This window comes from Gekko japonicus, unplaced genomic scaffold, assembly GCF_001447785.1.
Source record: "Gekko japonicus isolate JY-2015 unplaced genomic scaffold, Gekko_japonicus_V1.1 scaffold3320, whole genome shotgun sequence".
NCBI lineage: Eukaryota > Metazoa > Chordata > Lepidosauria > Squamata > Gekkonidae > Gekko > Gekko japonicus.
This window is the reverse complement of record NW_015172115.1, coordinates 52,922-66,830: the sequence shown is the minus strand read 5'-3', so window position 1 is coordinate 66,830 and position 13,909 is coordinate 52,922.

Sequence of the window (13,909 nt, the reverse complement as noted above, 5' to 3'; positions counted from 1 at the left end):
GGGCACCCTTGGCCACCAACAACAAAACCAAAGGATGCCACGGTCGATACATGCATCAGCCTTCCTGTTTGGTGTAGTGGTTAAGTGCGCGGACTCTAATCTGGGAGAGCCGGGTTTGATTCCCCATTCCTCCACTTGCACCTGGCTGGATTACCTTGGGCAAGCCATAGTTCCGATAAGAGCTGTTCTTGAAAAAACAGCAGTTTGTGTCAGAGTTCTCTCAGCCCCACCTACCTCACAAGGTGTCTGTTGTGGGGAGGGGAAGGGAAAGGAGTTTGTAAGCCGCTCTGAGACTCCAATCTCTTCTTCTTCTTCTTCCTGATGGCTTCCCGGCACAATGCTACCAGGCTACCGTGAGGGTAAATGCTGTTGCTAGGTGTGCCAAGCCAGATTCCAGCCACCCACAGCCATCCTGGGGCCCAGTGCCCACAGAGCTAGGAGCATTTGCCTGCCTTTCAGTGGATGCTGGGGGCCTGCACTGTGGAGGAATCGGCCATCTACACAGATGTGCAGTCCCTTCCACGAACCCCCTCCTCCCCTTGCTCCATAATGCCCATGGAAATTAGACCTCTGTCTCCAACCTGGGGTGTGACGTACGCATGGCATGACCATCTCACACAGCGGAAATTCCTAGCTCTGTAGTCGTCCGTTCCCCTGTTCAGGGGATGAAGCGATTGTGAAAAACAGATGGGGGATCAAGGGGCTCAGTGCAGCGTGGAAGCATTACTGCACCATCGACACTCCATTCAGAGGCTCTGAGGACTGCTGCAGATGGGCCACAAGTGCCACTATAGTTGCAGGCGAGCCCTGGACCTGGACACCTGTCACCAGGGGATGCAGCTGCTGGTGCCAGAGGAGGGGAGGACTTCAGCCCCTTGTCCCCAGGCACAGGGCCTGCATCCGGCACAGCCAATCCCGCCTACCCTTTCCTCTATGTGGGCAGCAATTGAGCAGGAGTGGCTGGAGAGCTGTCACAAGTGGTGGGAAGCCTTTGCCAGGGGCAGCAATGGATGGAGGACCTGGCAGCTTCTGTAATGGCAGCTGCAGGGTGGGGGAGGTGGGGGAGAAACAGGAGAACCTTGAGAGGCTGCTGGGGGACCTCTCAGAGTCCCTCTACCACCACCACCCTCCTCCTGTTGTGCCGTCACCTACTGAGGCACTTTTTTTCCTATTCAGACGCCACATACCTATCCCCTTCGGGGGTGGCTACTGCTGCAGCAGCTGTGCCACAGCCAGCCACTGCAGCGCAGGTGCAACTCAGGATTGCTCTGTCCATCACTTAAGAGGTGTACTGTGGTTTCTATGCAAGATAATCTTTAGTTTTACAGAATGATAACTCCTGTGTAGAGATACTCAAGGATATATTTATTGTTGACATTGACTTCCGGCGGTGCGGCGTGGCAACGGGCGGGGTGCGTGAGCGCTCTAGACGCCCGATTCCCTCCCGTTTTCTTTGGGGCTTTCTCCGTCTCCGGGAAAGTCCTGCCAGATCTCCCAGGGAGAGATCTGGAGCAGGGGGCTCTGTGGTGGCCCCTCCCATAATTGGCAATGCAGGGGAGTGTCCACCTTTCGCCCTGAAGCAGAAGCGGGTGAGTGGAGGGGAACATGGCCGCCATGTTCCCCATAGCTGCTGCCTTTTGTCCTGTTTTTATTTAACTACATGGATTTACAAGCAGTAACGTGAAGAAATGTAAAGTGAGTACGAGTCTATTACAAGGTATAGAAGAGATATAGAGGAGATTTTTTTTAAAACCCCAGTGCAAGTGCCCAGAACATAGGGGAAAAGCGGCCAGGAAAAAACAACGACGATGGGTTAAATATCAGACTGAATGTTTATCGCTGGGGAAAAATAACTTTGTTGGTGAGGAACTACATGGTTTTTGCTGAAGTGTTAAGTATCTACTGTAATTTAATTGGCTTCTTTTGAGTGGAACTAAGCTGTGTAGTTGAGCAAGAAAATGGCGTTTGGAGAGGAAAATGATGGGGAGGAGATTGATGAGGACGTAGAAGTTGGAGAAATTACTGTGGAGCCGTTTTGGAAGATATTGGAGGAAGGGATACGTAACGGGATTGAGCAAGCTTGGGAGAATATATTTGGAAAGTCACAGAACTTGCAGTAGGATATTGAACAGTATGGACAAAACATTGAGGAAGTACAGGAGATGCACCAGGAAAAGACTTTACCTGAGGCTTTACTTCCGTCGATGGCAGACGTGCAAAATAACTGTAAGCAAAGCACTAGCCAAAAGGACTTAACAAAATGGCACTACTTAAAGAAAGAGAGGAAAAAGAAAGAATTGAAAAAAAGGAGCAAAATGGACAAAAGGAGAAAAAAACGTAGCAGGATGAGATTCAACTACACCTACAGGTCTCAGAGAACAACATGGTAGAAAATGAGAGGGGAGAATGGGAAAAAAGAATCATACACATTCAAACACCATAGACATTTGGAAATAATTGCCAACAAGAAAAGATTACTGATTTCAAGGGAAAAAATCAAGTTATATGAATTATTGCTTATTAAGGGGAAAAAATTAAGTTACATGTCAAGTTATATGAACTATTGCTTTTCAGGAGAAAAATTTAAGCTGTATGACTAAAGGATGATATGTTTGTGGAAATTTAGGTGATTGTTTAAAAGGAAAATCGGGGTCACAATAGCATATTTGTCAGAAAGAAATAGTAAAATGAAGTAATTTTATGGCTGTCTCTTTTCCCTTGATGTATTATGGGAAATTGCTTTATTTCTTTTTACATGGCCGTTTAATATTTATATTATGTATTTCTAGGCAATGATTTTCTCTTTCATTTATATGTGAAGAAATAGGATTAAAATATTATTATTTTATATGTGAAGAAATAGGATTAAAATATTATTATTTTATATGTGAAGAAACAGGATTAAAATATTATTTAGTGGGGAAATAGTAAGGAAACTTAAATATTGTCTGAGGAAATATAAATTGTTGGTGAAGATGGTATTGAGAAATGAGAATATGTTTAGTAATTAATTGTATTTTTTTAAATATGAACAATCATGATTATAACATAATTCAGTTGAAAAGTAATAATGGAGATAAAAGTGTAAAGGAATAAGAAAGCTATTATGTGGTAAATAATAGTATATGCCCTAGATTTGCTTTGGTAGAGCGCAAGAAAATAGGGTAAAGAAATAATGAAAATGGTTAGTAAGCATACAGGCTAATAGTCTTGTTTTTGTTTTTTGGGTTTTTTGGGGTGTTTTTTTTTAAATAAAAGATTTCAACTAGACAAAGGTAAAGTAGGTGAGCTTGATGATATAAAAGGGAGCTCTGTCCGAATCCTCCACACGTTCAATCGAATACACGTTTGTAGCAAAGTAGTATTTATTGAAGTAATGAAGAAAGCTGGTACACAGGAACTGTTTGGAATGGCTAGGGACTGCAGGGCACCAGATAATAAACAGATTCATACAATGTAATAACCAATAATCATGGTTCCCGCTTTCACAGGTGCTTCCGAATTGCGTGCCTAAAGCCTGAGAAGAAAACGGTCCTTAAAGATAAACAATTACTAGCTTCTCATGACCTAGCTCATTATAGCATACTTGAAGACACAACTCCATCTCCACACCTGTTGACCTTGTAGATAACTACGTTTCAAAGCAGTACTAGCGTACAGAGAAAGGAATGCAGTTTGCAGGCTGCTGGTAGCATATATGCACATTGGGGTCGGAGAAACCAGGGAGGGCAGAGAAGGACTATACACAGGTTACACAGAGTTCTTTGGCAGCTTGCTGACAAGCTCCCTCTATGGTTATATAGATGTCAAAATAATAACTCGGAAGATATTAAATCATTGGGTAAAGGAAAGTAAAAACCTGTTGCTATTCATCATTGACTTATTATTGACCTTGACAATGACAACTCTTAAGCTAGTTGAAATAGGAAATAGATGTATTTGGTATCAACGTGCAGAAACAATAAAATAACATCTTTGAGTAAACGGAAAAATAGGGTATATTGACTAAAATGTAAAAACTCACCGATAAAAAGAAAACAAATATTAATTTCTATTTTTGAACTATTACTTGTAATAGAAAACTGTTTAAAAAATAGGAAGTGGTTGAAGTTGAGATATATAGATTAGCTAGAAAGAAGAGTGGACCTATGAAATATCCTAATTGTAATAGTGGATAATGGATATGTTACTGCATTGAATGTGTATTTGTGGTGTTCAGGTGGTGGGTGTTTTGTAAGCTTAAAAATCCAATAAATATAAATATAAATATACATATAAATAAAAGGATAAATAAATATAAATATACATATAAATAAAAGGATATATTTATTGTATAAAACCACAAATATCATCCACAGTTAGTATACTACACAGTGTAGAATGCACTATTGGAAAATGGTTTCAGGTGGATAGCCATGTTGGTCTGCAGTAGAAGAAGAGAAGAAGAGATTGGATTTATACCCCGCCCTTTACTACCCGAAGGAGTCTCAGAGCGGCTTACAATCTCCTTTCCCTTCCCCTCCCCACAACAGACACTCTGTGAGGTAGGTGGGGCTGAGAGAGCTCTTTCGAGAACTGCTCCTGAGAGAACAGCTCTGAAATAACTTGTGACAGAATTGTCACACCAGCAGCTGCATGTGGAGGAGCAGGGAATCAAACCCGGTTCTCCCAGATTAGAGTCTGCGCTCCTAACCACTGCATCAAACTTGCTCTTGAAGTAGAACAGCGAGATCTGAGTCCAGGAGCACCTTAAAGACGAACAACATTTTTGGAGTCTAAGCTTTTGAGAGTCAGTGTTCCCTTCAATCAGATACTATTGGAAAAGGTCAGTGTTTTCAACCTTACAAAGTTTAACTTGATTATCCAAATATGCTGCTGCTACTCCCATTGTGACCATATGAAACCATTTCTGCCCCCAAATACTTCGTTTGCTCCACAATTTGTGGTTTTTATTTTCAATTTCATTGTTTTCCCTCTTCTTCTCAGATGGCAAAAAACAAGATGTTTGTGTTAAGGTCAGCAAAGGGAGATAGTGAATATTGCAGTCCAGTCAAGCATTCTTGCTTTCTTGGCTTTGGTAGTCTGTTGAAGGTGAAAACTGGTAGTGGAAGTTTAACTGACATTATCAACCTGGGAAGTTTAACTGTCATCAATCTGCTTATCAGGAACTCTCAATAGATTTCAGAGGAATGTCAGGCCTTCCCAAAACACCACTTGGAAACAATGTGCACAACTCTATGTATTTGTAGTGATTACAAAATTACAAACATCCCTTAAACATGCCATTAAGTGTAAACAGCCCATTCCAAAGAGAATGTTATTAGACACGATGGCTCCACTCCAGAGATACTAACATGCAAAGCAAGAACTCTGCATGTGTCCAATACAATGCACAGACAAACAGTCCATAATAACACAGGCACAAGATGTGGGCTTTAGTTCACATCTGCATTGGGAGATGGGATTGGCTAGCAACAGAGTCATATTAAACAGATCTCTCTCTATTTGACCATGCACTGAAACATTCTGCAAGGATCTGCACAAGCTAACCCATCCTACTGTTGGCTTAACATGCTGGGGTACAATGTGTCTGTGCTCAATCATCCACCAGTTTAGCTCACGTCCTGATTGGCAGTTTTGATCAGACAGGCAATTTATGGATGGCAGTTTTCAATCAGTTTGTGTCAAATGGCACCAAAAGCAGACTCCCCACTGACCAGCTGGCAGGCCACTTCTAAATCTCCTATTCCCGGAAGTTTGAGTGGCCCATGCCCAGGAGATTTCTCTGCATCCCATACCTGGGAAACTTGGCTGTGTCCTCCTGGGACAGCTGATGGGGGGAGATCAGTCAGTTTATAACCTCCCCCCCCCAAACTCTGCTGCCTCACTCCGAAGCTCCTCCAATGTTCGGGATGTGAATCAGAAGCCAGCTCCCAGCTGATCCTGCCCATCAGCTGGGATTCAGCTTCTGGTTCTCCCATCCCAAATTAGCAAAAACAGAGGAGCCGCAAACCTGTTTGGCAGCAACTCAGGTTATTCGTGCAGAGCTGAACAGATCTAGGATCAGCTCATGTCTGATTGTGTGCATCAAAAATGATATGTTCAGCTGCCAACCATGTTTACAACACCCCTTGTCTGTGCCTATTTGGCATCTTTTGCTTGACAGAACTGCCGAACTGCCATGTCGATGTGTCTAGGAGAAAAATCACAGGAAATCCATTTCTGGACTTAATGAAGATTATTATTTTTTTAATCTCATTTATTTGTATAGCATTTATTATAGTTTAATGCAGGGGTCTTGTTGTAGAAAAAGAGCTGCCGGAGCTCATTAGCATAACTCATTAGCATAACTTATTTGCATATGCCACGCCCCCTGACATCACCGGAAGTGACAGAAGGCCACACCCCCTGACATCACCGGAAGTGTGTCAGAAGGCCCGGCTACTTACCCTCCTGCTTCATCCTCATTCCCAAACGGAATGAGGATCGAAGCAGAGGGCGGGGTAAAGAAGGGGGCGGGGCTTCACCACGTGACCGCCCCGCCCCCTAGAGGTTCTCTTCCGGAGCTCCGTACCTGAGAGCTCCCCCCCGACTAGAGCCCTGGTTTAATGTTATACCATTTTTAACAGCACAGGTCAGACTACCACCCTTTTTGGAGAACAATGATAGGCACACATCAGCCAACATTTCCCTTCTATGGCTGCCTACATGGTCTCCCACTCATACGTTGTAGGTCAAATACTACATTGAACACAGAAGGTGGAGATGGAAGTCCAAATATTCTTTTTGAAACCACAACAAGCAGTTTCTCCTAGAGGCAAACAGGAGCAAAGAACCGCACCTGTCTCTTGCTTCTCCACTCCTAACCAGCTCCATAGGTCACTTTTCCTGATCTAAAGGGGCTCCTGGTTACCACATCTTTTCTATGTTGTGGGTAGTTTTGGCCACATTATCCACTTCTAGAGGCTCTTTCCTGGCAGCCGTATTCCTTTTACTCAGCAATAGCCTTTCTTTCACAGGCTTCTGAAATAGTTATAACACCTGACCACGTTCCTTCTCCCTTAAAAAAACAACAGATTTGGCTGCAGTTACAAGAGTAAACACATTCAGCAACATTTATCATTTTGTGACTGTACTTCAAATTATGGAAATAGTGAGGGAAGGGAAGCTGATGCCCTCTAGTACAGATGAATGAAACGTTTTAAACAGCATCCCCAAAAGGCAAAGGACAGATACAGTTGGGACAGGGAGTGTGCTCATACTCTGTTGGAGACTGCTATACTAAAGAGATGGCACAGTCATCCACAACTGGATTTTGCTGTGTGGACAAGCCGATCCACTTGCAAATGATTGTTATAGTGCAATAGTGGACAAAGCCAAGGATGGGAGGCAGAAACTCAAGGCCTGCCCACATGTATGGCATGTATCCTGGCCCTAGTCCCAGCTCCCGCCCACCCAGCGGGTTGAAAGCAAAAATAACATCGTAAAGTGAGTAGATAAATTGGGTACCTGCCCTAGGTGGCAGGGGGCACCCTCCCCCGCTGTGGGGTCTGATGGGGTGGTGAGTGGTGAGCGGCGAAATGGCGACTAGGCACAACACCAGCGGTGGATCGGACGTCGGCGGAAGGCAGAGCCAGGAGACACAAAGGACATAGAGGCACAGGCGCAGCAGAGCCAAATGGACAGAGCTGGAGACGCGCGGACGCGAACCGCGCACCAGATGGGCCCGCCGATCACAGCCGACGCTGAAGACCACGGGAAGAAGAAGAAGAGCCCCCCCCCAAAAAAAACCCGAAAGCCGAGCTGACAATAAGCCGAACCGGGAGAAAAGAACAGCAAGTCCCTCCACTGGGTGCCGGTAGAGCAGTCCCCACCCTGACTATGTATGGCCATAGATAGGGATAAAGAGTAACTGTAAGCCGCTCAGAGACCCCTTGGGGGGTTCAAGCGGGATACAAGCTGAAAGCATAAGCATAATAGAATATCCCTGTTGAACGATTACAGCTGCTGCATGCAGCAAAGACAATAAATATAATCTAGTAAGAGGTCCACTAATTGTTTGTAACAATATTCTGCATGTGCAACTAGCCCAAAGGCCTTTGGCACTTCAGATGAATAATCCCAAGTGGCCTAAAGCGCGGGAGACAAGGCATTGGCCAGCCTATTCATTTCTATCACTCTCTTCCTCAAAGGAGCCCACAGTAGCACACATAGACCTCCTACTACTCCTGTGAAGAAACAACTACCATACTGTGTGGGATAGGCTGATAATTCTGTATAAAAATGGTAAATGTTTCTTGTATAGAAACATTGTATAGAAGTTATGAAGTTTAAAAAGTTTCAAACTACTTGTGCCTCTGAGCAACCAGACAGTAAAACTGCAAGTTACAGTTACCAAAGTTGTTGTTGTTGTTCAGTCGTACAGTCGAGTCCGACTCTTCGCGACCCCATGGACCAGATCCCGCCAGGCCCTCCTGTCTTCCGCCGTCCTCTGAAGTTGGCTCAATTTCATGTTCGTTGCATCTATGACACTGTCTAACCATCTCATTCTTTGCCGTCCCCGTATTCTTTAACCTTCAATCTTTCCCAGCATCAGGGTCTTCTCCAGTGAGTGCTCCCTTCTCATTTGGTGGCCAAAGTATTTGAGCTTCAGTTTCATTATCTGGCCTTCCAGGGAACAGTCAGGGTTGATTTCTTTTAGGATTGACTGATTTGATCTTCTTGCAGTCCAAGGGACTCTCAAGAGTCTTCTCCAGCACCATAGATCAAAAGAATCTATTCTTCAGCGCTCGGCCTTCCTTATAGTCCAACTCTCGCAGCCATACATGACTACTGGGAATACCATTGCTTTGACCATGCGGACTTTTGTTGGCAGGGTGATGTCTCTACTTTTTATCATGCTGTTTAGGTTCGCCATCGCTTTCCTCCCAAGGAGTAGGTGTCTTTTAATTTCATGGCTGCTGTCACAGTCTGCGGTGATCTGGGATCCCAGGAAAGTGAAGTCTGTCACTACTTCCACGACTTCCCCTTCTATTTGCCAAGGTGTGATGGGGCCGCATGCCATGATCTTAGTTTTTTTGATGTTGAGCTTAAAGCCCACTTTTGCGCTTTCCTCTTTTACCCTGAGCAGGAGGCTCTTTAGGTCCTCTTCACTTTCTGCCATTAGAGTGGCATCGTCTGCATATCTGAGGTTGTTGATCTTTTCCCCAGCAATCTTAATTCCCAATTGTGATTCATCCAGGCCAGCATTTCGCATGATGTACTCTGCATATATATTAAATAAGCAAGGTGACAATATACATCCTTGTCGTACTCCTTTTCCTATGCTAAACCAATCAGTTGTTCCATATCCGGTTCTAACTGTTGCTTCTTGGCCCTTATACAGGTTTCTCAAGAGACATGTTTCCTTTCTGAGGTTTTCAGTTAGGCTCTCTTGATTATATGGAATGAATTCAAAATGCATCACTTCTGATTAGTCCACATTTGATTGGTCAGTTAGTGGCTGAAATCGCCATTGTCATTGACCTTTTTGCCTTGAAGTGATAAGATCAGAGCCTGAGGCATCGTGAATTTTAACTGGCTGAAGGTTCTCACTGGAGAGAATAAAAAGCTGGACTGAGGTGTGTATCGGGGAGATTCAGCAGTTGCTGTGATAAAGGCAACAAAGAACTACAGGGGAAGATGGCATAGAAAGATCTCTCTGAATGACTCTTCATGGCCTCTGATCGACTGGGGAAACTGAGGGGAAGGAGGAGGCTGAAAGAAGAAGAGCCAGAGAGGAAGAAGTGGAGTCTTCTGGCTACACTGCCTAGGTGGCCTTATCCCAGCGTCTTCACTGAGTGGTGCTGATCCTGGGGCGAAACTGCTAGCTTCATATATTTGCCAGCATCTTCAAGACAGAGCAATCAGATGGAAGGTTTCTACTATGAATTCTGGCTTGGGGTGGAGGCTAGAGAAAAGGACAGGCTATGGGGGGGGAAACTAGATTAGGGACTGCTATCTCTCTTTATGACAGTAGCCCTGAAGAAAGCAAGAGTCATAATGAGTCAAATGTTCGTATAACCCTTTTAAACAGTTAATACACGTTTTTATATTTGGTTCTTGTTAACCCTTAGCTTCAGTGTCTATCCTATACCTAATATTAACCGATCTACCTAGGGCTGTCAGGCATGGCCTGTTAGTGTGAGGGCATGACCTGGCAACCATTGGGAGATGGAGGGAGGTGGGTGCTTACTATGGAGGGGTCGTGCTCTTCGTTGCCACACGATGACATCACATTGAGCACGACCTAGAAACACTGGCATCACACTGGTACAATGCTCTAGCACTCACCCCAAAACTCTATGGAGTTTTCTGGGCAAATGCTAGAATGTTGCCTCAGTGAGATGCCAGCGCATCTAGTTCATGCTGGAAGTGACATCATTGTGTGGCAATGAAGATGTCCCCTGTTGTTTTGCTAGCCTGTGTCTGCCCACCAACCAGATGCCTGCCAGTGGGCATCATCAACAATTGCCAGGAGTTTGCCCAACATTAGCAGGCACCTGGTAAGCCTGTTACTGAGGGCATAAATTAAACAGTGTGTTTAAGGATATAAATGGAGGCAGTGGAAAACCAAGCAATATACAGAAATACATAAGACACCAATTTCTTCTTAGGGGCTGAGGGGTGCAAAAGTTTAAAAAGTAACCCCACTGCCTCTCTTCCAATTGTCATAACCTCTTTTATCCTAATAACCTGTAAAGAAGGTTAGGCTTATCCAGAATAAATGGCCCAAGATCATCCTGGGAAATTTGTGCCTCCCCACTTTGAGTCCAGCCAATAGCTGCAGCACAGACTCCTCCCTGCATCTCGCTTGAAATGATACCCTTGGTTTTTCTTTTCTGTTCAAATCCACCATTTAAAGTGTTTACCTTCCCACTCTCTGCCATCTCTCTCTCATCGCTGAAATTTAGGTCATAAACTCCTCAGGGCAATGACCTCGCTTTTGTTTGTTCTGTCAGGCACCATGTACATGGATGTCACCATCTCAGCAATGCCACAAAGATGCTGGGGAATGGGGGCTGGAAATCCCCGTAAAACATTCATCAATGGCCTTCAGTGTTCCAGGGTCTCAGGAGCCCCACAATAATCAGCAACAATTTTAGGCCGCTGATCTGCACAGTGCTGGAAAGCCCCAGCTGCATTTTGAGAAGTCTGGGGCTCTAAATGTAGAATACAAATTATTTTTTTCTAGTGTTGCTCAAAGGTGACACCTGCGCACTTGACAGCAGAGTCTAAAAATTAGCTTCAGTCTGCTAGGAGCTAGAAACATGGTCCAGCTCTGCACAGACATACCTTTATCTAATAAGAAAGAACTAATGTGAATATATTAAGTAAAAAAGATTATATCAGGGAGGGCCAACTAGCAGACTCACGAGACATACCTGGCACACAAAGCTGTTTAATTTCGTCCTTGACCTGGTTCTGGTCAAGGTCCAATATGAGTTTGTATCAGGCCCAACTCTAAGGGGAAAAAGTGACTCACAACATAATCCTCCCCTTCTTACAACAACCCTGTGAGGTAGGTTAGGCAAAGAGTATGCAACTGGCAGAATCTGGAGCTCTGCTGTGAGGGAGGCTGGATTGCACAGCACCCTGAACACTGCCTGGAGGCTCCCCCAAGGACAGAGAAGCTCGCCATCCCTAGCTTGCATTAAGACTTCCGCACTTACAGCTCACAAAGGAGCTCACAACACCATTCTCCCATCCTCACAATCACCACCCTGCGAGGTAGGCAAGGCTGGGTGTGTGTGACAGAAGAAAGGCTATCCAGCCAGCTTCTATGACATTCAAGTCTGGGTCTCCCAGATTGTCGTCTGACACTCTAACCGCACCAGCACGTCCATACAGCTTGTTACCATGCCCGGTGAATACTGACTTCTGGCAACATCATCAGATCTCCAACAGAGATTCATAGGTCTCTTCGCAGCAACCCTGGACTTCCTTGGTGGTCTCCAAGATGGCAACCAAGACTGACCCCACTTAGCTTCCAAGATATGACAAGACCCTGCCAGCCTGGGGGCCATCCAGGTCAGGCTTGACATGTGGAAATGGGCAGTGGGAGCTTTTAATTGGCATGGCAGTAAATAACATCACGTCACATCCACAAAGCCCCTCTAGGGCAGGTTGGAAAAACTATCCACTTGAAATACAACACATTCACAACGTGGGCAACACCCACTAATTTTACAGCAACAGCTAAACCCCCCCCCATTTTATTATTAAAAGGAAGAAAGAGAGAAGAAAATGTGGCCTCAAGGTGCTGCAGGTTTGGGTTAAAAGGCCACTTCAAGACCTCCATGTAACCTCTGCAAAGACACACATTTGATAACATATAAGCCACAGTGGTACATTTTAGGACAGAACCCAACTTACCGCTGCCATTCTGGATTTCTCGCACTCCCACCAAGGTTTTTAGAACAAGCACAACTGCTAGGGTTCCCAAGTACTTACTGCGATCGGGCGGGGGACACATGCTCCCCGGCCAGAACATTCCTTCATGTAACGCACCGTGCCGTCGCCAGGAAATGACACTGGGTGACGCTCTGACAATGGGGCTGAAAACTCTATGGTACCATCGAGTTTCCATTCCCATTGCCAGAGCGTCATCTGGTGTCACTTCCTGGCGATGGCATGGTGCAGCGTGTCGATTGTCCGCGCAGGAATGGTCCTGGGAAGACGTATGTGTCCTCCGCCGAATCACGGTAAGTACTTGGTAAGCCTGACAAATGCAAGGCCAAGTGCCTCCAAAGCACAATGTTCTGAGGTAAACTGAAAGTGCAATCCTCCTCAGCCCTGATTGAGCCCGACTCCTGCCTCCACCCTTCCATTTCCCACACAGCCATTAAAGGCACAGGGGCCGCAATGGCCTTTGGCTCTAGAGAGCCTGTCTACGTGCCCAAATGCTGTTCTCTGGGCTTCAACAGATGGAAATCTGCACTCAGGTCAAGGGGCTGCCTAACTAGCATAGCCAAGAGACCAGAAGAAACTCCTGAGTCTTTTATTAGCAGCATATTATCAAGAAGGAAACCTGGACACACAACTTTTCACCAGTCTGCTTAGTTGTTTAAATATTTATACCCTGGCTTTTCTCCCCAATAGAATCAAAAGAAGAGATTGGATTTATACCCTGCCCTTCACTCAGAGTGGCTTACAATCACCTTCCCTTCCTCTTCTCACAACAGACACCCTGTGAGGTAGGTGGGGCTGAGAGACCTCTGTGAGAACTGCTCTTGAAAGAACAGCTCTGAAAGAACTGTGACTGACCCAAGGTCACACAGCTGGCTGCATGTGGAGAAGTGGGGAATCAAACCCAGTTCTCCAGATTATTTATTTATTTTTGACACTTTTACCCCGCCCTCCCCACAAGCGGGCTCAGGGTGGCTTACAAGGGGTGGAGCCCACATAAAACACAGTAAAAGCAATAAAACCTTAAATAACACAGATAAAAATAAAGTGCTCCATAAAGACAAGATAGTCCCCGAATAAATCTCTTGATGGTAACAGTCAGTTCTTTGGGGATGATCTTATCCTGCAGTTGTCCTCTGCTGTTAACCACTACACCAAACTGGCTCTGCTGCTTATGTCTTTCTCCACATCTCTATTTTAGTCTTTCAGCACTCCTGTGAGGTAGGTTAGGCTGTGAGGGACAGACGCACACTGGCCCAGGCCACCCAGTGAACTTCCATGGCAGCCTGGGGATTCAAACCTGAGTCTCCCAGGTGCCACTTCAGCACTCTGACCACGATACCACACTGGCTCTCGTGAAAATGAAATCACCACTGCAACCGCTGATTTTAGTATTATTCAGTGGGGCTTATTTTTTTGCCATCAAGTCACAGCCAGCTTATCACAACCCCATAGGGTTTTC